Genomic DNA, 25713 nt, shown 5'->3' on the forward strand with positions numbered 1-25713 from the left:
TCATGTCCAGTCTGGTTCCATTAAGAAACGCAGAAGTGACCGGCATGGAATAAACAGAATATCAAAAGGAGACCTCGGTGAATCAACCAGAATTTGAAACTATAAAGGAAGACAGAGGATGATTGAGATTACGCGCATAAAAGAATTCAACCATCAGCTAAATTCCCAAAACGAAACTTGTTGCAAACTTTGAAAAAAACCTAAAAAAACTTTAAACAGAATCTTGTTTAGTTATATGTTTATTCTTAATTACTTTCCTTGGAAGTCACAATTCCCACTGTTTTGTATTAGAAAGATTCGATTTTTTATTTTATATGAAGGTTAGGCTTAGAATGTTAATTTATTTTCTTTGTTGTTTATCTATCTTTGTTACTAGTTCTTCAAATATCTATCGTTTCGTATCAAAGACTGAAAGATGATTTTTGTGTAAGTCCCTTTGAAATAATAAACTATTGATTACAAATTTAGCAAGTAAGCTATCTTACTGTACTTTTCATTAAATTTTGCCATTATAACAAGTGAAGACTTGTTCATTTGGGGAAAGTCATCTTACATACGTTTTATACACACACACACATGCATATATATATATATATATATATATATATATATATATATATATATATATATATATATATATATATGTGTGTGTGTGTGTGTGTGTGTGTGTGTACGTTACACGAGTTAATCAAAAACAATTAGACACATATGTACCGACGTATTTCCTACAACAATCAACGTCACACTAGTCAGCAGTCGCAATATCCTTAATGTTCTACAAAAGCCAGTATATTTTTTCCCTTAAAATTTGACCTGCTAAAAGCTGAAGCTGGTACTCGCCAAACTTCCATGATTTTTTAGGTCTGGTTTTAAAGTTTCTCGTCACTCAACAACTTCGACCCAACAGTTATAAGCAAACTAGACGAGGTCTTGCAGAAATAAGGTTTTTTTGGTTTGTTAATAGCGAGGAAAACCAGTTTCTGATTTAAACCCCTTTCAGGAGAAAGGAAACATGGTTGAATAATAATAATAATAATAATAATAATAATAATAATAATAATAATAATAGCCATCATCATCAAAGACTTTGGTCACTAATAATCGTCGCTCACCGAGTACTGCGTTGACTCGATGTTTTTTATTTATAATAATAATAATAATAATAATAATAATAATAATAATAATAATAATAATAATAATTTTTACAATTTTTCACATCACACCGCTCTTCTTCCCAAGCTTGAAATGAAGACTCAGAATAACTCTGAGACTAAAAAATGATCGAAAATGTTTTCCCGTAAGGTTTAATTTCTAGGGCGTGAATGTCTGAAAAGTAGATACAATTTAACCAAGAGGATGAAGTGGCTCGAAAAAAAATACATAACAGAGGTCGCTGCACTGCTCCATTTTTCTCTCAACAAGGAATTGAAATGACGTGACCCATTTCGTCAACTTCCACATAAGTCCCATTTTATATTTAATGCTACCATTCACGAAATGTTTATTTTACCTTGCTCACACAAAACAAACAGAGAATTACATATTAACAAAATTTTTCCGTTTGAACTGTGGTAATGACATAATATAATAATAAAAGTCTCTGTAGATACACCGCAAGGTACCTAAGCATACCAGTCCGACACACGGCGCAAACATTATATCCTACTACAATATAAAGCAGAGTAGAGCATCTATGCGCAACTCATAGTCTACGGGTAAGGCAGTTCATGTTTAACTACCACAATTTCTAACAAGAAAATGGAGGGCACTGTAATGTACTTGATATACCGTGATTTCGATTTAATGGTAAATTTATTATTTTATAAAGCGCCTTACTTTTTACGGAACTGGTACACGTACATACAAACACACACACACACATATATATATATATATATATATATATATATATATATATATATATATATATATATATATATATATATATATATATATATATATATAATAAAAGTATATATGATAAATATAATATATAAAATCACCTTCCACGAATCAGAGAACCGCAGCAATATTAAATGTTGCAATGCAAATTCCGACAGGGGCATCCACCCGACATCCGTTACACTTCGGAAGGAGAACATAAGAATTTATTACCATGGTTTGAGCATCTCCTTCCACTTACTTCTAAACTGCCCGGTTCTCCTTTGCAAGAATACAAACGGCCTGCTTTCAAAGAACTGAGGACTTTTTTGCATCCAGTTACGGAGCCAAGATTTCACAGATTTCATATCTCAGCGTTTCTGTATAAACAGGAAATTGGGTTAGGTTTTGAAAACGCTTTCAAGTTTAAGTACATATTTTCAATACAATAAATGCGTACATAAATAAATAAATATATGTATACTTCCATATATATACATATAAATACACATAAAATATATATACACACAAAAATATACATATACGGATATGGACATTGCCCATATACGCTGTTTACATATATATATATATATATATATATTACTTTTCCCGAAGACATTTTAACACTAACATAGCAAACCACAAACAGCCTGTGAATATGGAATACCAGGTTCCTTGGGAATAACTTACTACCGAAGGTTGATCTTTTTTAAGCAGGATTCGGACCCATACCTCTCTAGAGGGCTAACTGGATTAAGTCAATGTATCCCACGAGCAAACTTTAAAATTAAAATGAGGTACGTACTCTTATCATTTTTAATTCCATTTTGGGTGTATATTATTCCTAAGGTAAACGTGTAGGTATGCATGTATATCACTATGTGTGTATATATATATACACACATACATACATATATATATATATATATATATATATATATATATATATATATATATATATATATATATATATATATATATATATATATATATATTGGTTATCAGTACGCGTGTATCAGTCTATCTGTGAACACGAGATATTCAACTACGTTATTTATTTGAACCTAAGAAAAAGAAAGATAAATAGAAATTACAAATATTTTAAGGGCAAAAATGATCTGGAAATGAGGATAAAAGCAGAGAGAGAGAGAGAGAGAGAGAGAGAGAGAGAGAGAGAGAGAGAGAGAGAGAGAGAGAGAGAGAGACTCGGATCCTTCAGCTGAATAAACATACGATAACATCCACCATTTATAACTTGCCGAAATGCTGGAAAAATAGGCTAAAGCAACTGAAACCGAAAAAGAAAAAATCCGTGAAGAGGACAGAAAGCTAAGTCTCTGAATAATTCCCTGGAAACTACAGCATCTTAGGAGTAAACAAATCCAGTAAACACTTTGGATTTTGTTTTCAAAATATGCACGAAATTTTCTATTCTACTGATAACAGCTCCGTTTTATTTCATGAACTAAACTTCAAAATGATCGGAGGCGAATGGTCACATAAAAGATACAAAAAAAAAAGTTATATCTAAAATTTCAACAGCTAAACAACAGTTTTGCTAGGGGGTATGATAACTATCATTAACCACCTGTGGACGGAAGCCATAAACGATAAGGTTCCCTTCTTCACCCACTAAAAGCTTCTCACCCTCAAACTTTTTCCTTATTTTTTATAACTTGGCATAACTGCTTAAGAACAATGTAATAAGAATCTAGACTGAAGAAAAATGAAGATATCTAAGGCGATAAGGTTCCCTTTTTCGTTACACCACATCCACTTCTGCAGAATACAGATTCTCTAAGATTAAAAAAAACTGTCCATGCTTGAAAAACTGTTTAAACACAAGAACACAAAAAACAAACTCGACTGAAGTTACCTACACGACTGCAAAATGTCAGAAAAACTCCCGAACCTTGCGTAACTGTTTGAGCACAAGATAAGAACACGCACAGCAAAAGAACTCGAGTGAAGAGGAGGAACTAAGTTGTGTAAATGCCTGCACAAAGCCAAACAAAAATAAAGCAGCTCTAACTCACCTTGCAGGAACAAACAGCGACAACGGAAGGCAAGCGAACAAGTGGTAATTCCCCGTGTGAAAGCACAGTTAAACACGAGGACGGGTCAGTGTGGTTTTATTTATTTTTGGGGGAGGGAGCTCAAAAGGGTGACGACGTCGTGCGACGGGGCGGCGACGACAGCGATTTGCACGTGTGTGTGTGTGCGCGCCTGTCAGAAAGAGATGTGGCCTGCCCGAAATTCAGGTATATGAGTGTGAGCGAAGGAGGAGGTGGTGCTGGAGGATGGGGGAGGTTCTGGCGGAGGAGGGAGGAGTGCCAGGAAAAGAGGGGGAGGAGGAGGAGGAGGAGGAGGAGGATGTGGAGGAGGAGGAGGAGGAGGAGGAGGAGGAGGAGGATGAAGAGGTGGTGGACGGGGCTCTGGGTTGTAAAGACGGTTGGCTGCTGGAGGGAGATGGGATAGGTGGAGGTGCTTTCTCACTGGCTCTCTCTCTCTCTTTCTCTATCCCTCTCTCTCGCTCTCACTCCTTTCTCTTTTACAGGTGAGTGTGTGAGTGTGTGCGTGTAGAAGTGTGAGGTGGATGGAGAGGGTGTTTAGCAGTCGAGGGTTTTTCGGTTTAGCAACGTGTCGAGTGAGGTGTGAATGAGAGAGGGTCAGTAGTGCTTCAAATACCGTAGTCAACACTTGCGGTGCCACCCGACGTAGCGCAGTGGTTCTCCTCTCCTTAAGGCGTCTCTTCTTGTTCTTACAATTATTTAGTGTTTTCCGTCTTTTTCTTTCGCGCCCTCACTCTCTTTCTCTTTCTCTCTCTCTTTCGCTCTCGCTCTCTCACACAAGGGGGTTCGATGTTAGGATCGGAGGAGCAAGCGCTCAGCTGACGCCGTCTCCCGCTCGCTGCCACATTTATATACTCCGTTGCACACACGCCACACAAACACGCACACACACACACTTCCAGTTGCCAGTCGGTGATGATGATGAATCCTTTCTCGGCCTTTCAGGATAATGGCTGGCTAACACACAATCAGGTGCGCCTCTCATTCAACCTCCTGGGAAACAGCCATTGGTTCATGCGCTTGTCCAATCTGCCGACACTTTCTCAAGAGAAAAGATCCTCCGGTGAAGGCTATATTTCCAAACCATGACCATCAAGTACGTACTGTATAGGTGAGGTCTCCGGGGCGCCTCGCTTTGGAGAAATGGGGACCTCCGGTATGAAGGCAGAAGGGGAGAGAGAGAGAGAGAGAGAGAGAGAGAGAGATGGGGGAGGGGTTATTGAATGGCGTTTGGTGACGTAAACGCTTCCAGGTCACCTAGCGTGGGTGGGCGAGGGCCATGCGGAGAGAGGGTGGGAATGGGCAGGTTGGGGGGGGGATGGGAACCCAGAATCCACTAAAAACCTTTCCAGTGCCATTTCTATGGGTGTCCAAAACAGATAGGACAAATACTAAATGCATGACCATGCTTAATTCACTACGAGAAAATATTCTGGATCCCAAAATCTTGCTATAATGAAATACCCATTTTTCTTCTCTTTTTGACCAGCAAGTAACTCGGATAAGCCTATGTCAGAACTTGGAGTCATAATACCTGGGACAAAAACATTAAGAATCTTAACAAGAATCATCCAGTTTATTATATATACACACACACACACACACACACACACATATATATATATATATATATATATATATATATATATATATATATATATATATATATATATACTGTATATAATATATATGTATATAAACACTGTATAATTGTATACATATACATTCATACATAACACACATATATATAATCTAATTATATATATAATACATATATATAATATATATATTATATATATATATATATATATATATATATATATATATATATATATATATATATATATATATATATATATATATATATATATATGTATATGTATGAAAAACAACTCACTAATAGGCTCCTTAAAGAATGAGGAAAATATTAAAAACACGAAAGCCATCCGCTTGGTTACCTTCCTCGTGTGGATAAAATTTGAGTTAAAAGAGACGTTAACTTATGATAAAGTCACACCACGCATTTCCCAAGCAATTTTCACCAGCTGCTACTTCACAGTAGTTTGCATGAGTTTCAAAGAAAACAGCTGAAGGTTCCAACAGTTGGCAAGGGGCTGTCTACATCTTGTTGAAAAAAATCCGCGATAAGGGCAGACATAGTACTGCCTTGATCAAAAGTCGATAATATTTATCAACACTTAGGAATTTTTTACATATTTTCACATATTTTCAATACTTTACGAAGAGAACAATTAAAATGAAAAATATAAGACGGGAACTCTCGTACTTAGTTTTTACCTTTCTTCGCAGATTGTCTGCAATGCTTATCATTTCTCTAGTCTCAATCAATCAGTAAAATTCTCTCTTGGGGTATTTAAGTTTAGTCTCACAGCTAGCCCCGTGGCTTTGAGCTCCCTAATCGAGTCTCCAGCAATAAAAATTAAGTTAAAGGCGCTTTCATTCAATTACGAGCTCTGGAATAATCTTCGTAACTAGTGCTCTCATTTAGTTACGCACTATGATGCGGTGAATTTTCATAAATCCAAGAATATTATTATTATTATTATTATTATTATTATTATTAGCAATTTCACCAAGATAATGCTTAAAACCGTAAGGGTAAAACGTTCTGGAACAACATTCTCTAAGAGTATAGGTAGTTGAGCTAGGAAGAACGATATAAAATGTACGTTTATATTATATATATATACATATGTGTGTGTGTGTGCACAATACGTCATTTCGTTTAACTTACAATTCACTTAATCCGTGTATGTTATTGATGCAGGCAGTTGGAAATCAAATATGAATAACAACTAAAACCAGATAACGCAAGGATAGCCGGCACAACTGAAAACAATTCACGCTACGTTATGTTTTGTAAACAGATTTCTGTTTGTCGTAGCTTCGACCCTGAGCTTGACCATGACATTCAGTTCGAGTAAAACATAATGACCTCTTTCCATTCAATTCATGACTATGGACATATTTAAGAGATATTATGATTATATTTATTATTCACAAGTGGTTACAGTCTTTTGAGAGAAGCAGAAAATACCAATAACTTGCTAAAAAAAAGGGGGGGGGGGATTCTTGGTAGAAAAAGTAAAAAGGCTAAATCAAGTATGTAAAGAAGAACGAATAAAATAGGAAACATACCCATTCATAATCAGAACATGAGATATGTTAGAAAAGGTAAGTCTAAAATATTGAGGCAAAGTGGCAACAGCGTGACAAAAGCACGCAATCTGACAGGACTGTCAAAGCATAAGGGTGCGAGACCAAATTTCAGTGAAAAAATGTCGTAAAAACACATCGGCAACTTATAGCAAACGTCACAAACAGGCTAAATACTAGTCAACAACTTACTGGTAGATCTATTCACTGCTTCACACGATTATCCAGCATTTGCCAAAGGGTCGTTCTCCTTTCACGGTCGTTGACTTGTTTGCAACTTGTTTGTGATATACATGCGGTAAGTTTCCGAAATGTATTTATGATATGTTTTCCTGCAGTGTGGGCTCACCCTACTGTGTCTAATAGCGACCCCGAGCAATTTCCCTTAAAGAGCAATACTGTACTATTGATGTTCTTTCAATCATCTCCCAAGAAACACGAATGCCAAAGATTGAAACTTTTTTCGTATAAAGGTCACAGTCAAGGTCACTAAGTCACTAGACTGGGTATCGCCTGAAAGGCCGTACTTACCTAATTTAATCTGTCTCTCGCAGTTCACAAGTTAAGAGCAGGTTTAAAGCTGTGTACGGAACCTACGGAATTGGAAGCAGTAATTTCATTTGACAGAAAGCTTCTCCGTAATAATAAAACGGGTAAATGAGCATTGATGGATGAACGGATGAAAGTACCTGGAACAGCAAAGGTGTTGTAATGAAAAGTTTACTATGACGGACAAAACGGGAAATCAACAGCTCCGCTCGCTTTATCGGTAAGGGATTAATTTATTCACAGAAAAATACCAATATATTATTTATATTTTTCCGAACAGGCATAACTAGATATGGATTAGAGTTGCCCGCCCCGTCAGCCTCTGAAAGAAAAAAAAAAGACAGTACCTGGATACCAAGGGACAGGGGAAGGGAAATAGCCAGCTTTTCATCGCGATGCTTTAAAGTTGAAAACCATGACAACAATAACTCATGTTGTGCTCTGATCTGCTCACGCACACACGAACAAACACACACAGTTCCCTTTGTAAACAAACCACCAGTAATAGCCGACGCGTGTTCCGAGTGGGTGTTTCAATATTATACTGCGAGCATGATCGACTGATTAATACCAGCGTGAAAACAACTACTGAACCATAACGCATATTATTTGCGCAAAATAATTTACCTGTGCTAAAAGGCAGCTTCTTCAAGGAAGGTATCTCAAACATTTGCAACCATACGATTTGTACATACCTATGCATAAACACACCCAGCTTTTACTTTTGTTGCGGCGGGACTAAATAGTAAAATTTAAAAATTAATCGCTTATCTGATATCAACGTGAGGTACTGATAAATATCCTAAGCCACACACACACACACACACACACACACACACACACACACACACACACACACACACACACACACACACACAGAGTCTTATCGTCGCAGCGTGAGTGTCTTCTCTTCACTACAAGTACGTTCCACACTGCTGAATATAAAAACTTTAAAATATATAAAAATCTGTTTCCTACAGTTTTTGGGTTTTAAATAATTGCCCAAATCGGTTCCGCTACAGTAAGCCACATATGCCTTAGGCAATATACAAATGGAACTTGCGCCAAAAATATTCAATCTGCAAAAAGAAAGCCACGTCAAAAATTTAGAATAAGTTTAGCTTATACATGAACCTTGTATATAAAACAAGGCCCAAGTTCCTTGAATTACAAAACTAATGAGACATTGCAGTTACAAGAATAATAAACTTTCAGCGCCAGGTTTCGGGGTAAAGTTTCTTTAGGCCAGGAATTCTGAACAACAAAATACTCGCTCGGGATAGTTGGAACTTACTGGTTTTGCTTTATTCTACAAGGCCAGTGAACTTGATAAAACGTCATCATTTCCGCAGCTTAACCCTAATGAAAATCTGTCTACATTCCCATTAACTCCAGCTTAATATAGGTATTCAATAACGACTATGACTGATACTACGATCTAAGTTACTGAAGAATTAAACGATTTCAAATTATGTCTTCCTTGCAGCTAAGAGAAACTTAGATCCAAAATTCACAGCGTTAATAAAGGAAGTTTTTGAAAACTGGGACACAGAGAAAAGCAAAGAGTTCATCAGTAAATACTGGTGTTGAATTTCAATGAGCTATTAAGTCCGCTGAACCTCAAGTTTTCTATTCGTTGAGCAAAAGTAAATTCGAAGACAAAATTCACAGCTTCCTGCAGCTGATCAATAAGGTCAGCTTCGATTGGCTCTTTTTCAATACATGAAAACGCCAACAAAGGAAAAGAGCGTCAATTATTTTTCCTTAAATACTTTTAATGAAATTTAAATAAAAACTAAAAACGGATAAAACTAATCAACATAAATATTGGACATACAGAAAACTTATACCAAACTGATGTATTGATTGCTTTTGTACAAACAAGAAAAACAAGAGAGCACAAACAAGACACAAAACATCTTACCAAATTAGGGTCTTCCGTTCGAAGGCCCATGAAAATACCATTTCCGAGCAAGCAACAAAGCGCCAACACGCATGCAAGATATCTCCCTTTCCAAACACGTAAAAAAACATTCCATTTTCCAGGGAATGTTTTCAACAGAATACAGATGTACGAAGGGAAATTCGCAAAACTCATCATAATACATGAATCTTTCAGAGCTCATCGTCACTGAAGCTTACACCTCTTAAAAGTTTATGAAGTTCATAAGGCTTATTAAATAATAATATTAAAAGCTGCGCGTACGGTCCCATATGATTAAAGATAACTTGCTGGCACTACTATTTTTCGACGCTTGCTATACTGCTCGGATGATTTTTCCAACAAAAAAACCAAGAAGGAACAAGTTTAAAGTTTGGAACGTGATTAGCCACTCAGTCAAAGCATTTTCACAATGGAGGTCATTACCTCTGATTCCCTATATCTATCATCAGGATAATAAGCTGCCTCTCGTCTTAACGATTCAATATCTCCTTTTATTTTTGTTATATATCGTTGGTTTTCTTTCTATTAAATAAAACAAATATTTTACAACATTCATCAGTCAAAAAAGCGCAAACATCTCGTGTGCTAAAGGAGAGGAGTTAAATACTGCAAACAAAATCTGTTTCATTAAGGAGAACAATGTCAAGGACTTACAACGTCAATTTTTACCAAATGAAATATCGATCTCTTGCTGAACAGCTTTTAGCCATAAATGCAGGCCCTGAATACTATCGTACAGCAAGTTTCAGGCGGCTGACAGGTACCTAAGATGACAAATGCCATTGGTTTTGACAGGTCTAATCTAACGTCGATGATCTGAATATTGGATCCGACTCAGATACGATGTTAAGTATAAGCGGTCCTTTGATAATAACAAGAACAATAATATTAGGAATGAAGAACAGAAGACGGACGAGGTTCAAGAACCCGTAACAGAACAAGAAACACAGTCGCAACAAATGGAGTATGCTGTGTTGTTTCTTGTTAACTAAATGAAAGAAATACGAAATCTCGTAAAACTGGAACGGGGACTATCGTTTCCAGGAAAACTGTGTGGTAATAACCAAAACATTACTACTATTTTTTCAAATGAAGAACAAAACTTTCCAGAGAGAGAGAGAGAGAGAGAGAGAGAGAGAGAGAGAGAGAGAGAGACTTACTCCAAATTTTGAAGATCTGTGAGTGGTCCCTTGCCGAAAGGGAAAAAATTAAAACAAATATTTGTTACGAGACTTCAGTTAATTTATTATTCAGTAATAAAAATTGTCGTTCAAATTACCTTACAGCTTTGAAGGTTTATCATAATGACCATCTGCACAACTAGAACCTCCTCCACTGAAGAATCACTAAATGTTTCTGTTTCTGGAAAGAAAGTTTCCTTAGAGACTCTTCGTCCTTCCGAAACTTTTCCATGTTAGTCTTAGGCTTCTGAGAAAGAATGATGGGAATTTGAAAGAAGTGGAAGCAAAGGTTGATTTTAAACATGCAAAAGATGGATTGAGTTATTACTTTTTGCAAACTGGCGACAAAATAAATGTTGGTCACTGGTGCCGGAATAAATAAATTGGGGTCATATGAAAATATTTTCACATGATATTCACTGTCTATAAAAATGACTGTGGAAAGTTTCAAAAATTTTATCCATAAAATTTATTTTAAGAAAACTACTCAAAATTAGCAAACAACCTACTGTAAATTATAGTTTTAAGAAATCAAACTTCCTCAACAAACCTTAAAAACCACCGGCCAGTTCAGCAAATAAAACTCGCGTGTCCTTGAATTCCGACTTTCCTCCAACAACCCCAAGAGAACCACAGTCAAATTCAATACGAATAACTGGGGCAGAAAGAACTGACACCATCAATATTCAAAAGAAACTTTTTCTCCTCGAATTACTGAGTTGATTCTTCCCACGTTATGTCTATTAATATGGACGAATGGACACTTTCTCTCACGTTCTTCCCATCTCCGACGTTGGTTAAGAGATATCAAGTGTGTGGGAATCTTTTATATTCGCCAGTCGTTTCGTTGACCTTAACACTTTATCTATTCGGATATCTGGGGAGAGTTACCTTCGTCCAAAAGATTTTGTTTTTTCTTAAATGTTTTCAGTCTTAAGAATAACCCATTATCTTTTGTGAGAAATTTGTACGATACGTTCCAAGTGTTCAAGCAAATATAATATTTTTATTTATCATTTTCCTTATTTTTTTTCCTCTCATGAGTAAACCATTCTTTTGTCTCGCAACCTGTCCTTTGTATATTTCTTTTTGTCACAGAAGTGAACATTAAATAAACGAGAATATACTTCTAAATACTGAGCGAAAGTCTAATAAAAAAATTACTTGGTTGCTAGATGATCTTGGTGGATGGCCACTAGCATAACGAAGGGCAATGGTCTAGCAACCTCACAAGAAAATCAAATTGCTGGAAATCGGAAGGTTAACGCCTTCAAGAGCTACTAACACAAAAGAGAAAAAGGTGGATTCTCAAAACAATATTTGTCTTGTGGCTCAGTATTCATGATTCTATACCGCCAACAAGAGAGATAGTGTCCTATTACTGGGAGAAGCGGAGCGAATAGAGCACAGTACATAGAGTCCTTATTTGTCTCTGTTGACCTAAGCAGCAAATGAGGTACCTAGCAGTAAGGCAACGGCAGAAAGTCGAAGCACAGGACTAGCAGCCTCGTACCAAAAGTATAGCACAGGGAACCACGTTCTCAGCACAGAAAGAAGGTGCAGGGTTGAAGAAACCAATTCGTGACGCGGGTCTGTTTGGTCAACTATATATTTGCCTTTCTCTTGAACGTATCCTTTTAAATGAAAATTGTGTAATATACATATATATATATATCTATATATATATATATATATATATATATATGTAATCTATATTTCTAGATATATATATATATATATATATATATATATATATATATATATATATATATATATATATACATATACAGTATATATATACATATATATATTTCAACCTGGAACCTAACACGCCAAACACACAAGCACACGTACACGCACACACCCACACCCTAGTTTGGAATACGACCACACGAGCCAAAATGTGGGTCGAACGAGGACGAGTCCCGAAAGCATCACGTGCCAGCAATTCAAATCCTCCGCGAGAGCCGGAAATGCAATGATTTACGCGTGACTATGCTACCAATGCCAGACATTCGGGGTTTGGCATTTTCCTAGAAGGGTGAAAAATTCATTATATTTTTATATAATATGTATACGTATTATTCAATAATTTCGTCTTCCCGTAAAGGTATGCTAAAAACCCCCAAGGGGTCCCTAATTAGACGTTTCTTCGGAATTCGGAGAGGGGCAGGAGCCTTCAAATGAAGGGGAGGGTTAATAGCATATTGCCTGTAGCCAAAATACCTCTGAGTAGCTCATAATGAATGAGAGAGAGAGAGAGAGAGAGAGAGAGAGAGAGAGAGAGAGAGAGAGAGAGAGAGAGAGAATCTTATTGTCTGATTGCATAAGACCATTATGTAATCAAATAAGTCACTTGTGATTTCCACGAGCTAAACATAACCTGTTATTTTTGCATCAAATTTGGTACTTTAATCGTTCTCGTAATAAATCATTTTTAACAAAAGTCTTCAACACTTTCAGTAAATAAATTATCGATCTCTATCCAATTAGGGAATGTATCTAAGCAAATACATTTAAGTACCCACAAACTATAGAAAGACAGTAATGTCAGTAAACATTCTGTAATTCACATGCAATGCGCATTATATACTGTATTTCATACTGTATTTCATTTTGCACACAGAGAAAAAATAATGAAAATGGTGATAAATACCGAAAATGACAGATTGTTAAATTCTTTACGATAAGAGACTCGATTAGGTTTTTTAAAGTCCAAGATTTCAAATCCTTTCACTAAAATGGCACGGAAATATCCAGGATGAATTTCTGCACAAGAATTTGCTATGATCTGAGATGAAACTCATTTAAAGCTACAACGGTGCACGATGACGAAATGACTGGAAATTATGTTTTATTAGTAATGTGAAAGTATGAGCTGCCAAAGACTGCTGTACTCGCAAGAATAAGTTTAATTATAATTATGATTATTCAATATATGTACAAGACTATTCAGGAATAGAACATCAACAGTTCAAAAGATAAAAAGGGACGAGATAAAGAAAGAAGTGAAATGATCATTATAATAAACAAAAAGCGATAAGCTCAACGAGAGAGGAATTATAAAATCGATGGACCGGCCCTTTAAATAATAGGACATATGAGTTCAATTAAAAAGCACACGCAGGTAAAAACTCTATGGGTAAAAACAGTAAGAATAAGAAACGAAGACACAAATTACCCAATTCGGACGTGGCTGCCTCCTGCATGCCGGATGTTAGCCGGCCATCCGAAGGAGGCACAAAGGCCTGGTCTGACTGACTGGGAGGGCTATCTGGTACTGCAACTTCTATGGTTGTTGAAGCAGACCAGCACGGTCAAGAGTACAATTCATCATTTTTATTTCTATACGATAACACTGATTTTCGTCGTTCAGCTCAGCGGTCTGGTAAAACTAAGGTATACTTAACTTTTTTCGTCGTTCAAAACCATTAGGGCAAAACTGGTTTATTCTATATAATGCTGGATTCCAACACATGCAAAAATTGTGATTGCGGTGAAAGTAATGTAAAAGACTTTCTGACTAACAATAATACAATTTTAACGACATCTCTCTCAACCTACTTAATACATAATCTTTGTGTCGTGAGTATCTTTCCGGATGAAATATGAGTTTTGAGGTTTCTTAGCTAGAGGAACCTTTCAAGTAAAATGGTACTTACATTCGTATTAAGGACACTCCCTTAAATAAAGCCATTCTCAGAGCGCTGACCACCCAAAGGTTCACTGCGTCTGCCTCAAACGCATCTTATAAAGTAAACTACTTTTGAGGCCAAAAAGCAAACACAATACTATTATAGGAAAGCGTATCTACCAGAGCAATGCTCTATGAGAAAACATTTTCATAGAATTTCTTACAAAGAGAAACAAACTTCGTAGCTGGACTTTAAAACAAAAGTGTTTTGCTACATACGAATATTGTTCAAAAATTGCCCTTGCCAGTTCAAATGAAGACACTGCTAAGGCCGTTTCTTTTCCAATTAGCTCTAAGGAATAACGAGAAATCTAGCACTTCATAAGAGAGTCCGTGCTTCGTAACAATGAAAATAAAACAAACGCCCACGTCCCTGTAACTACGCCATACCAACAAAAATGGCCACTCAAATGGCAAAATCAAGACAACGTTTTCATAAAGAGCACTGCGAGTCATTTCATTAAAACTGCATCCAAAATATCCCCATTATTATATTGTGGCACTAATTTCGGCAGAGCATTTCGTGAACTAATATAATAACCGTGCAGACTCATATATATCTCATTTCTACTGCACGTTCCCACATTGCCTATGATGTTCCGGTATGAAGAACGCAGCTGATATTTTTTAATAACAGTAGAGAGCATAATGAGCGATGTGGCGTTGTTTCATGTACGGTGGAGTGTACTCTTATAAAATACACAGAAAATAAAAGCGGTATGTCTGTACCTGCTTCTATAAAGACACCACCGTATAAATTTTCTCTACGCCTACATAAAACTATAAGCACATGAAATTATTTACGAAGAAGAAGAAGAAGAAGAAGAAGAAGACGAAGAAGAAGAAAAGAGAGGGAGGAAGGTAGAGAGAGAGAGAAGGAAAACAGAGAATAAGACGAGTCTAAATGTAGCAACAAGGGGCATACAAATAAGGAAGCCTGAAAAAGTGAGACTTATTCTATTTAGCGCTCATATTTTCAGGTGCACAATGATTCATTTCCATTTAGGAATCATGCAACAAGAATCGTTGGAAGAGGAGAATCCTTTCCATTTCAGTATCCTTGGCTACCTCAGTTTGTTTTTTACTCTCTGTTGCCAAGCTTTGCAGTTTTCTTACTGCTTGTTTTTTTTTGTTTTTTGTTTTTTTTTTTTAAATGAAACCCTTTTCCTTCAAGACAGAGGTTTATCGATTCCGTCCTTCTTTTTATTTTCCTTGATTTCTTAGGGACTGGATTAGACATGAGGCTGCTTGCCCATCGGCCATTACATTTGTAAGAAATCGGAAATTTAGAAGACTTCAAAGAGAAATATGTAAAAAGTATATATTGAAGACACTAAATTTAACCGAGGTTTTGGCTTCCCATTTAGAAGGGAGAATAAGAGTAATCCAGTATGGAAGGCGGTGCAGAGGCAGAACGGATTATTAATGAACCAACGAATATGACACGAAGAAAGAAAGAAAGAAAGATAAAAAGGAAGCTCAACGACGAAAAAACGAAATGTTGTAAAACACAAAAAGGATGAAGAGGACTACTACAAAACAGGATTGAAATAAATGTTAACCTTATTTAAAGTAGATGTGCCGCCGTTACGGAAAAAACTGTAAGTTCATACAGATGAAAAGCCGAGCCAGCATAAGGAATCCGACTAACAGAAACAGGCGCCAAATTCCTCAAAGTTTGGGAGAGATCAAGAGCAAAACTTTCTAAGTAAATATGTAATTAAGTCGAGTTCATAAGAACTTTGTAAAAAAAAAAATGGTAAAGTTTCTGTGCGGTATACACACACATAATTATTAACGATTCTAACTTATCTTCTTAGCAGTGATTAAAAAGAGACTGCCGCTTTTGATAAAAGATAAAAATGTGTAAACTAAATCAATCGTATATCACACCGAAAGCAAAGATAGAAAATCCATTACCACGAGAGATATGAAACCATAAGAAAGCACAGGAGCCAAGCAAAACTGAAAGGGGCAAAGAACGAAGACACTATATATCACGTGAAAAGATCAGCGAGGTGAGAAGATAAATACCTTGATAAGGTGGTCTGGACACGTAAAGACAACAAAGAGATTGGTAAATGGAGTTTCTTATAAGTGAGAAAGAGAGAGAAGGCTTAGAATCTCTATTTTTACGAGTGTTGCAGAACAGAACCAAGAGGGAACATCAATAAGGGGAAAAGAGAGGAACAGAGAGATATGAGCAATAAGAGAGAAAATGGTGAAGACGACTCCTGAGAGCACCATGAGCATCATATTACTAAAACCTCGATTGCACTGACTGACTGATTTATAGTATGTACTTTCATCATGCAAACCGACTGACTTGATATAGATGCTGTTTACTAGTTTCCAAAGTACGTAAGGGAACACTGAATCTTAGCGACTGAGTAACAATGTCGTCTTTTCTGATTTAACCATTAAGATGTAAAAAAGGTGTATAATTCATAGTACATGTATTATAATACTCATGAGATGAATTTAGTTTTATACACACACACACACACACACACACACACATATATATATATATATATATATATATATATATATATATATATGTATATATATACACACACACGTGTACAGTATGTCTGTACGTACGTATGTGTATTATCAATGCGATGACTAAAAATCGATAAAAGCCGGAAAGAAAATACGAGTATGTAGGGCAAATTGAAAGGATTAATCAACACGGTAAAACAACACGGAAACAATAATAGATCAGAATCTGGTAGTTTCTTTTTACATATGAATAATTGTAATCATAGAACGGATTTAACAAACGCTAAGGATATTTTATATAGTAAGGATTTGGGAAACAGAAACATAGTAAGTCATGTATAAAACAAAGTAATATCTATAGGTCTGAATACTTGACCATGCCTATATAAATTTGATGAAATTTTTGTAAACAACATTTTAAGCAGTTTAGGTTTTAAAGAGTTTGGTTGTTTTCTCTTTTTTGCATTGCCACGACGTGACACTTAGCCATGAAGAGGCGTAATCAATAACCCCAAAGCTCTTAGCAGTGTTCTGTTTTCTTTACTCCTTCCGGATTTTGTCGGTCGAATGTATATGATGTATACGTACATATATGTGTGCAGTATATGTGTGACATATATATACCATATACATATACATATATATATATATATATATATATATGTAAATATAAATAATATATACAGTATATATAAAGTTAAAAGTTGAGAGAGAGAGAGAGAGAGAGAGAGAGAGAGAGAGAGAGAGAGAGAGAGAGAGAGAGAGAGAGAGAGAGAGAGAGAATTCTGAAAACCGTCTACATCAAAAACATTGGCAACGTCTTTACTTGAAAGCCAATTCCCCAGGCCGAACCTCCTCATCTCACCTGAAAGGGACAGGTGGTAAAGTGATGAGGAAATGGTATAGGTTGACTTTGTATGGCATCGCAAATATGGAGTAGGAAAGAAAAACGTAGTTTAGTTGCCTACGGTGATACGAATTTTAACAGAATGACTTCAATTGCAAAAAGTATACGTACAACAATGCACACTTAAATACACACACATATACATATATATATATATATATATATATATATATATATATATATATATATATATATATATATATACTGTATATACTGTGTGTTAAAGTTCATATTGTTCACTGAACTGCAACAGTATACATACAACCCTGTAGGCTAATATATATATATATATATATATATATATATATATATATATATATATATATATATATATATATATATATATATATATATATAAAATATAAATATAAATATATATATATATATATATATATATAAATATATATATAATATATATATATATATATATATATATATATATATATATATATATATATATAGTTCATATTGTTCACTGACTTCACTGACCACTATAGCTTCATCGTCATTACCTTGAACAGAAATTATGCATTCCGGAGAAGTGTCGGGCAACAAAACAACAAACGATAGCCAGCTAAGTGATGAAGCAAAAAGCTAACATAAGGCACTAGCTTAAGATGCTGCCTTAATGTTGTAATTATTTTTCCTCTCCTTAGCGAACACTCAACAAACGGTCAAATTGAACTCCAAATTAAAAAATGGCCTGAAACTAGAAAAAAATTGATATGGAAATAATACAAAAATTTTAAGCCCCTAGTCACTTAAGAAAAAAAAAGGCTCTTTCCCTTTCCACGGGTTGTTTTCAACAATTAGTTTCAATACGAAAGAACGACAGGATCTTTCATAGAGCAATTTTAAGTCAACCGGAACTCGAGATGCTTATCCCACACTTATGGAGACCTAAGAGGGCAGCAACTTTGCACAATCTCCAAGACACATGTATGCAGCAGCATGTTATATATTTAAATATTGTCACATAACCTAATTAACGTGCACTCAAGTCATATTTCATTATACTCCTAGAAGCTCTCCAAACTGTGTTTTTTTAGTAGTATAGTGTTCTTATTAAGTACTAAAAGGCTCTCGCGCTTACTGACTTAAAATTTTACAGTCAAAAAAATTACTTGCAAAAAAATGAAAACACAACAGAAACTTAGTCTTAAAATGCGAACTCGAGTCCGTGTTTCCGATAATGAAAGAGACTTTTAGGTGTATGAAAGGAAATTACACTTTCCCTCTTCGAATGAACAAGGTAAACATGGGCCTCATACCTTCTGCTTATCGTTTTTATCTTCCTTACCTGAAGGTAGACTTTCAGAGTGCTTCATATATAATTTAATTCGTTTGCAAAAGAATATACAGCGCCAGAATTCTCATGAACGTTGATTACGAAAAAATAAATTAATATATTATCATAACACAAAATGACATAAACACCTATTAATTCATGAACTTATCTACCTATCAACTTCTGTACCTAAAATATGCAAAATAAAAGTGAATGACACAGAGCAACTAAGACTAACAAGGCTTCTGGTTAGGCTTATGAAGCAGCTGTGAAGGTGTGAAAGTTTTCGGCACTAGGGAGTAATTTTAGATTCAATAGTTAAAGGAAGGATATGACAAGGCAGTATTTATCATTCACTCTGGCTAATCGAAATTATATTTCCAAAAGATAACTATTTAAAAAATCTTTTACTCACACAATTTCAAGATAATACGATTCTATTCATCTGATATACATTGTTCATAACGCGACTAACATACATACAGACTGGCACACGATGAGTAAAGTACTTATTCACTGCTACAACAGTTAATTAACTGCTCTTAATGCCGAATCTACTAGCAATGATCCTTCACATTTCAATCAAAATAATCAAGTAATTATCTTCGTTCCTAAATCCGGCAGGCCGTTATTAATGAAACAGTTTCTCTTTAATCCTAAGAGATTAAACTGCTCTTTGACATTCTATTAAAGAATCCATAATTAAACAAAAGTCGTAATATAAAATTAGTGATTTTTTCCCATGAATATTTATCTCTCAATCACAAGGAATTAGAACATGTTGCTTCATACGAGCACCGAATAAAATTCTGTACAATAACGTTCACTTCTCAGCAAATCTACCAATCTTAAAACGTCAGAAAGCAAAGCTACAAGATTTTTATGCCCTGAGACACTGAATACCTACTGATGATTGCAGAGGATTCTACACCTAAGACTGGAATGCGATGGGAATATATATGTTGACACTCATGGGGGGTGGGGGGGATAACCAGCCCGGCCCCTTCATGACGTCATGTATAGAAGGCAATTTCTATTGGCCGCATGACTCTGATCATCATGACTCATATCCTGAAGGAAAAAAAAAAAGCCATGTCTTTTGGAGCTGGAAGACGCCTCATTTTTGGAGCTTAATTGGAACTGCTGAAGGCCAGACATAGAGGAGTACAGTCTCTTAATACATGGCGAAGGAAATACTATTCCTCATATTAGATTTTTCAGCGAATATTCAGCTTATTCACCGAGAAGATCGGCATCTTTTCATCTCTAAACGCCAAAAATTACACATGGAAAAGGGAAGCAAATTTATGAGAAAATTTACCATCAAAAGGCAGCAGTAAATGTTATTGGGCAAAATTTGTCTCCCGGAGCGAGTTTATTTATTTAAAAATTCACACATTAATGAAAGTAAGATAATGTCGAATAGTTATGGTATGGTGTATACATTCTAGATGGATGTACAGTCCATTAAATATGAAGCTAAAGAGGAAATTATTACTGTATAACTACATACAGTCTTTATTTTCAAGAATAATAATTTTGAGCATATGTAAACATTCGTATAGAATTAAGACAGTTGCTACGGTAAACGTTTACAAAATTGAAATAAAATGTCCTACTGCTCTTGGGTTAGACAAAAGACTTTTGAAATTCTCCCTGGAATACAAATGAACCTTAGATACGAAGTTAATGGAAGTTCTTCAAGTTCACCAACGAATAAAGACTACATAATAAACTCCCAGATTAAACTAAGCTTCCCTTTCATGGTGAGAAGCCAGAATTCGGAAATTGTTTGCACACTTTCACCCTTGAGAGAGAGAGAGAGAGAGAGAGAGAGAGAGAGAGAGAGAGAGAGAGAGAGAGAGAGAGAGAGAGATAAATACTATGCAAGCAAGCGCGTGTGTATATTATATGCATACATACATACATACATACATACATACATACATACATACATACATACATACATACATACATATATATAATATATATATATATATATATATATATATATATATACATATATATATATATATATATATATATATATATGATTACAGTATAGAATGAGACACTAAAACATGAATATTTATGTGGAACTGAGAGCAATTAGTTGTTAGTTTGTGTGAAAATCACATCAGAATATTTGGTGAAGAATTGAAATAAATAGACGAAATTTTGGAATAACAGAAGGACGTAAAACGAAAATGTGGATGGAGCAACATGTGCAGTTGATACAGTGAAGGCTGCAGAATGAGGGCCAGGTCACAAAACGGAACCAACGCAAAAATGCAGTAAAAACGATGCGATATGAAAATAGCTAGTCACTTCTTTACCAACAACTGGAAAAGGCAAATACCGGACTCATAAGAGGCGGGTCAATAAAATCAAGTGTTAACATGTGTGGCTGACTCATTGCGAAATTGCAAACATACTTGTTAACCCACTCTTTAAAATACATACACAATAACCAAAATGGGGCCATAAAAATGAGTGATACAGATAACATAAACAAAAGATCCAACTGACCCACTTTGCTGCAATGCATGATGTTTCTGACATTCTCGAGGATTATTATGGACCTCTACTGTGGCCTTGGTCTGACCCCAAGGGATACGGTTTGAACCAATTTCAATCTACAGTACACTACATGGGTATGCTTGCCCACTAATTTGGCATACTTTAGCCCTTGAAGCATTCTATCGAAGTACTCCTATGCAAGACTGTGGACCATTATTGTGGCCCCATCCCGGTCCTGGGGACTATGGTTTCGTCAAACTGAATCTACATCACATAAAAGAGTAGTAAGTTATGTTATTTCTGGCCCAGCAGTTCTATAAATTCTTCCATGACCTCATCCTAACCCGTAGTAATGATTTTCATTTCTCGTAAAGTCCATCCAAAATTGTAAAAAATCATAGAGAGAGAGAGAGAGAGAGAGAGAGAGAGAGAGAGAGAGAGAGAGAGAGAGAGAGAGAGAGAGAGAGAGAGAGAGAGAACAGGACTCCAAAATTGATTCGTTTCGAGGCAAAATCCATAACACAAACAGGAACATTCTCAGAGTATTAATGAATCAAGTCTCGTTCTTGTCCAAGATTTTCGACTAACATGAACGGGTAATTAAAAAGAAAGTCGTGAGAATATGCCAAACATAAAACTATAAGAGTCAGTTTAAATCATAATTCACCAAAATATACGTAATTAAACAAAATATACGATACCAACACCCAAACCTACAACCCAGGAAAAATGAATTATACATACACAAAAAAAATTAATACACGTATTCATATCTACTGCAAGTACGAGAGTTCACATCATGTAACATTTTATGAATACGCCCAAAAATCATATGTATATTTGCACTAACGAAGTCATTAAATATATGGATGCCTGATGTGTCAGATTTAATTCATGATTGTACAACATTCTTTGGTAATTAAAGTCTAATAAAAAAAAATATACTATATTCCTAAATACTAAGTACACGAAATAAAATTTTTAAAATCCGAAACTACTTTCGGCAAAACAAAATTAAGAATGAAAACAATTGCAATTTTCCCTACTTCTGTCTCCAAGATATGGCGCACAAATCCAGGCTTTGTGACAAATCAAAGAATTCAGGCAGAAAGGTTATGAGAAAAACTACTCATATAAATCAAATTGGATACTATTATTTACACAGCGTGAAATAGACAGTCAATAGCTCCTTTGAACTGAATAAGGCAATCATAAGAAAGGAAAGATTAATATTTTCTAAATGATATTTCCAAATTAATGACCAGCGTGGGGTTGATAATAATCCTTGAAAAGCAAAATAAAAAAAAATCATGGGCAAAAAAATATTACATTAAAGCGTAAAAATATTACTTTCCAAAAAAATCTCTCTTCATGCTTTCCCAAATCATAACCAATATAATGGGGATGACTTTGCCACAGAAATACCACGAACGTGCGTCTGAAGAGACATCGATCACACAAAAACCATTTAGATCGAAGAATATATACCTTTCCATAGAGGATATCCACCTGAGGAAAATAAATTCTTTAAATATAACCACCTACGGCTATAAGCATACATCTTCCGGACAGCCATTTCCCCATTCTGATGGTCAAGGGAAACTTGGAAAAGTCTTTTACGTATTTGTTGACTCCCATTATTATCAACTCTCTACAGCAAAGAAAAGGGATAGCGTGTAGTGTATTCATACAACTGGCATCAAAGCCAATTGCCGATTCGATAATATACGTAACCGTACAAATTCCTTGCCCAGTGTCAGAAGAAAAAAGGAAGAGTGTCATCAATCCGTCAATCTCCCAAGTAATCTAGACATCCCGGCCAATATTTTTCCCGTCCCGTATCCTTCAGGATGGAATTGATGGCAGGAGATGAATAAACTATTAGCTGGCGGGAGAAGAGCCCAAAAACTGTGATAGGAAGACGAAGGAAGGAACTGGAGAGAGAGAGAGAGAGAGAGAGAGAGAGAGTAAATAGATAAATAGAGGGGCGTTAAAGGTGGCAAGAGAGAGACAGAGAGAAACCGAAATATATGAATGAAATGGTAAACCGGTCCAATATTAAAGTCAACGTTCATCCAGGCAACACACATTAACACCCTCCGGACAAGGTATTACTGTAAAACGCTAAACCTCCCAAATCTAACGAGGCCCTGACCGCTTATTTTATCACAGACATATAGAGCCAAGGCTATGTTGCTCTACATGTGTTCCACCCTTTTTTGTACCTTATCAACAATTTAAAAAAAAATTTTCTCACAAACCAAGGAATGTACTGAAATGCTCAACTTATGTTAAGGATATTTTTTCTTATACTATACACTAAAATGGCATTTTTCTAAGGAAAAAATGTCATTTCTTTTCTTTCGGATTAAGTATTGAAATTAATTGTAAAGTAATGGGGATTTTTTTTATTCCATGATACTGAAAAAACACGAAAAAATATTTTATAAGAATATGTTACCCTCTCGCACAGACATCGTACTTCAACTTTCCTGTTGAAAATGTACGCTTGCTATACCACCTTTAGAAGTGAAGGGGATACCAGAAGAATGTGGTGGCCTTAGAAGTCTGGAAAACGGTGAACGGAACATTATCTATAAGTAACAGAGAATACTGCTCCTGTTATTCATTTAAAGTGATGGAGTTCGTGCAATTCAGACAATTGAAATGAAGCAAAGTTGAAAATACGTGAATTTTTCGTGCTACTTATACAATATTTTTATTAATTTGACATTTCGACTTCCACAACTTCCGCTCTTTAAAAACATATGAAAACAAGGTAATGATCGAAAGAACAGTTGCTTTGTTTACGTAGACACTTACAGCATAGACTGCAGTCAGTGACCGACTCAACGTAACAACGTAAAGGAAAATGAATAAAAGAAATATAACAGTACATCGTGAGACTTGACTTTGGGGAGTTAAATGGAGGATTATTCCGTCCCTAACCTTTCCTTACACTGGTTTAAGCCTAAGGCACCTGATGGAAGCCGGGACAAATCTCTCATTCTTCCCAAGAGGTACTCGTAAAACACTTACAATTCAGGCCACTTACTCTCCCCCAGTTTATTCATATGATTGTGAGCGGCCGCCCTCGTACATACGCGCTACTATACATACATACATATATATGTGTGTATATATATATACATACATATATATGTGTGTGTATTACAGAATAAACATAAACTTTAGGCCAAAGGCCAAGCGCTGGGACCTATGAGGTCATTCAGCGCTGAAAAGGAAACTGACAGTAAGTTTTGAAAGGTGCAACAAGAGGAATACCTCGCAGGTGCACTGTGAATCAATTGTTAGGAGCGAGTGGAAAGTAAGATGGAACTTCCATAAAGTCTATTATGGTATCATTTCTCTATCCTGCCATCTGACCCCTAGTATTCTTCTAAAAGCTTAATTCTCAAACTGTCTAAACCTGTTAAACAAAGTACACCTTCATACTATGCTTGTCCTTATAGCAAGCAAAACAGTTCATGAGAGTCTAACGTTCAATCTTACTTTTGTTTGCAATAACAGTCTACTTGATTTCTACCTCTTGTTCATCTACCCAAAGTTTAATATACCGTCTTCAAACTTACACTAAATTCCTGTAAACGCTAGAGAACCTTACTGGATATCATTCTTCCCAGATGCTTAAAAGACTCAACTCCACTGATTCATCTAGTGTTATTTCATACCCTTGTGCTTCCTATGTCCTCATTATGTTTGTTTTTGTAACATTTACCAAGGTCCATATTTAGATGTATATAGCAAAATATCACGTATTTTTTGTATGTCGTGTGGCGTTTTGCTGATTAAAATATAATAACCTGCATATTCTAAGTCTGTCCAATCTATATATCTTCCATCTCGAACCATTTTTTTTCTTTATAAAGATATGAAAAAGACAAACAGCAAAGGTGATGCAATATTGCTCCGTACTACCACGCTAATTACAGCAAATTCACTTGACAAAACAGTCAACATTAATGCTCATATG

The 25713-nt window shown here is 35.5% G+C and overlaps 1 protein-coding gene across 7 annotated transcripts in view; it reads right to left on the reverse strand.

Annotated features, from left to right (window-relative positions):
* Nucleotides 1-25713, reverse strand: part of Dh44 (diuretic hormone 44) — a 358705-nt gene that overhangs the window by 154790 nt on the left and 178202 nt on the right. The window contains exon 1 of one of the 7 annotated variants that reach the window (XM_067127361.1): nucleotides 4570-4776. The exons of 5 other annotated variants lie outside the window; for them this stretch is intronic. The gene's annotated coding sequence lies outside the window, so the exon portion shown is untranslated. Of the gene's footprint in view, nucleotides 1-3917; nucleotides 4777-25713 lie in introns of those variants that run through there. One more of the 7 variants, XM_067127355.1, reaches the window with a different exon arrangement.

This window comes from Macrobrachium rosenbergii, chromosome 25 (genome assembly GCF_040412425.1).
Source record: "Macrobrachium rosenbergii isolate ZJJX-2024 chromosome 25, ASM4041242v1, whole genome shotgun sequence".
Classification (NCBI taxonomy): Eukaryota; Metazoa; Arthropoda; class Malacostraca; order Decapoda; family Palaemonidae; genus Macrobrachium; species Macrobrachium rosenbergii.